Source organism: Adiantum capillus-veneris, chromosome 14 (assembly GCF_014529385.1).
Source record: "Adiantum capillus-veneris isolate H3 chromosome 14, ASM1452938v2, whole genome shotgun sequence".
NCBI classification, from domain to species: Eukaryota; Viridiplantae; Streptophyta; class Polypodiopsida; order Polypodiales; family Pteridaceae; genus Adiantum; species Adiantum capillus-veneris.
In genome coordinates this window covers 141,958,589-141,962,004 of record NC_140944.1, presented here as the reverse complement: position 1 = coordinate 141,962,004, position 3,416 = coordinate 141,958,589, and the positions used below count along the sequence as shown (strand labels likewise).

General features: G+C 45.2%; 1 pseudogene; it reads right to left on the bottom strand.

Annotated features, from left to right (window-relative positions):
• Window positions 1-460: 460 nt before the first annotated feature.
• On the bottom strand, window positions 461-1,197 carry LOC147443265 (uncharacterized; annotated as a pseudogene).
• Window positions 1,198-3,416: the final 2,219 nt, after the last annotated feature.

The window sequence follows — 3,416 nt, the reverse complement described above, 5'->3', positions numbered from 1 at the left end:
GTGGCACAACCGCCAGTTTTTTTACCATTGGGCCCTTAATAAAGCCGAAAACGAAAAAATTGGCACAAGTGCCACCCTAGACCTACATGACAGATTTTGGATGGCCATGAAACTTTGCAAGGGTAGGGAAAGCACCTAAATCCCCACCTTTGCAAAGTTTCATGGGCATTGCAATCCGTCTTGACGGTCTACGGTAAGACGTCAACGTAAGACCGTCAATCTTTAATAAAATTATATGAATGGTAAACCAAAATAACAACTTATGAATGGTCAGTTCAAAAATGAACATCCATGAACAAGAGAAAGTACAACACCATAATATAGAATATCAATGAAGCAGAGCATACAAGAATAGAAATGACTGAAAGGGCCAAAAAGGTGGAATGGTAAATAACATGTATGTAGGGGTCATCACTAACACTCATCATCACAACTATCATCTACAGAAGCAACTTCAATATCATCTACAATATCTACAACTACGGACTGTCTCCATGATGCTCTCGTGTTCATCCAGACCCAAATGCTAACAAGGCGTTCTCTCTTTCTTCTTACTAAAAATCCTCTCTAGCCTTAGCTTCACAACAAGGACAAGATGGGAGTAGTGTATGTCCACCTTTGGCCACTCATACTGTACAAAATGGATGTAGTGCCCACGTCTATGGACCTGCTGAAAATAGTGCCCTGAAACAACCATACTATGTGCATCATATGCCTCACCATAATCATCCATAGTGGATTCCTGAAGGACTTACTTTGCCTTGGTGCACCTAAGAATATAATACTCAACTCCCTTTGCATTTCCCTCTTGAACAATAACTGCAAAATCATCTCTCTCTGCCAAGCAATCTATGAGAGTATCGGCATCATCTGAGAATTGTGTGGCCTGGCTATCAATGGAGCTACTTGATGTGGTCATACCTTGTGATGGTGAGAGAGGTTGTAGTGTCCACCTATCAGCCCACTTTTTCATGGTGCAATCTGCCCAGTCACCATGTACGCAGGCATCGCAAAAGCATGAGTGGTGCCTAGTAAAGATAGTGGGATCCCTAGATGTGGTGCTACGAATGATGTGCAACTGGAGCGTACCTGCTACTGTGTTACAATCCAGCTAGTGAGATCAATATCCTGGCTATCCACACACCAAAAGAACCTCCTCAGTGAGCATCCACTGCCTGAAGATAAGTCATGTGCCATGTGTTGTGTGTACCACTCCACAATCTGTCTAGCATCTCTTAATTGGTCACTGTCACGTCAAGGTTGATATTGCCGAAGAGTGCGCTGTACACAAGCACCTACATCGACGTGCTCTCCCTTTCCAAGCCCTGACTCAAAGAAGCTCTAAATGCAAGGTATGCCACTACTTTGTTGCCATCTGTAAAACCAAAAGAATTGACGTGCGCTTTTGAATTGCGCATCACAACCATCCGACCAAATATAACGAGAAGAGAATGAGATGTGGCACTCACGAAGGAATCTATCATGTTGCTGGAAATAATGTTGCACAAACTGCACATTGTGTGAGCGATCATCACTGATGTAGAAATGGTACTCACATATGATCACTTGTAAGTCCTCAAAGCTCTCCACTCCATCAATTGCCACCTCTGCATGACGATAAGATATATGGATGAGGATTGCCACCTTCAAGAGCATTTAAAAGGTTAGAGTGAATGAAACAATGCAATTACATAATGTGGCTAAAAATTCAAAGCAAATGTCCCGCAAATGTAAAGTTATCAAACTATTATCATTTATACATGCTCAGAGAAGTAGTATTCGAACTGCATCTCCTGCTGTGGAGCAAAGGTGTAGTTCTCTACGAAATCCACGACAGAGACCACAGTGCCAATTGGGAAGGTGACAAGGAAAGCACAAAACTGACTATCCTGCCACTTTATGTGATGCACATGCTGCACATATGGATACACAACGGACCTAAAAGCCTGCATGAAGTAAGGACATGGTGCAGTATGAGATGCGAGCTACAATCTACGAGATGTGCCACCTCAAAGACCTATGCATGTCTGGTAGTTATACAGCTGCCATGTAACTATCCCACCCGCATCACCATCATCTATCACAGATGTAAGTTTTGCAAGATTCCCACATTGGTCACACTTGCCCTCCACACACAACATTTGATGGTAGGAGGCTCCGTCTACACGCTGACATAACAAAGAGTGGGCAAAGTCTCATGGCCCCGTCGGGACCTCTCCAGCACGCCCCGAAAGAGCGCAGAAAACATCATACATAATCTGAAACTGCACATGGTATCTGCAACAACATGTCTCCCTCTCGCTCATGAATCCCACGTACCAAGGCTTGCAAGCCTCAAAGGAGCATTGACCAATGCTAATCTCAGGGTGGGCATCCTGGAATTCATGAAAAGGCTGACTCTGTGTAATCTCTAGGACCATGAAATCTCAAGGTGGGCATCCTGAAATTCATGAAAGAGCTGACTCTATGTAATCTCTAGGATCATAGCACCATGCTCTATGTATTGCTTGCGACCAATCCTATGTCGAATTGCCTTTTTGAAGTCTGGCAAGGCGTAGCAATTCTCCTCCCAAAACTATGCTATGAGCTCTCTCATGCGTGAATCTAGAATGCGTGAGCATCTTCTCGCCCATAGCTCATCATTATGTCCCAAATCAAGTCACTATCTCCTAAGGCATTTGGCACGCAAGGTGTGCCGACGAATGCACAACACACAAGAAGTGGCTCGATAAATATCTGTGTGACGGATGTAGCCACCACTGCTATAGTGAGTGTGCGATGAGCAGCAAGTGCATCCCTCGATCCCCATCGAGATAGTGCAATGTAACAGCATCTGACACTATCTATAACTATTGTTGTAGCGTGATGGGTCCTCAGACTACGGATCTCGATAGCTATGCGGGCCTCAACGACACAAGGATGTTGCAACAAATCCTCAAGCACCTGAGTGCGTGAGAAGAGATCACTTTTGTTGAAGTAGGTCTCTGCAATGATGCTTACACAACATTTGGCTCCAAACGCACTAAGTGAGCGTACCATCACTAAAGGACTGGGCTTTGACGCTACCCTAGGGTCCACACATGCCTCCATGCCAACTCCAGAGGGTGCTCCAAGAGCAAGTGAGGGAGATCCACACGAAGAAATGAGGCGACTGTGCTGCGTCGATGGACTGCCAAAATGCTATGGCAACACCATGTGAAACTCCCCAAAGGCATCCATTGTGGGAGGTGTGAGCTCGCCAGCGGTTGACCCCCCTCCTAGCAGGACTGTAGATGTTGAGGAAAATGGTAGAGGGACCGAGAAAGGGGAAGAAGGCAAAAAGCTAGGCAATAGATGGAGAGAAGAAGAATCACCCTCATACGGCGTACATGCATGTGAACACCCCCAGATTCCTCGATCGTTGAGCTTGTAGTGGG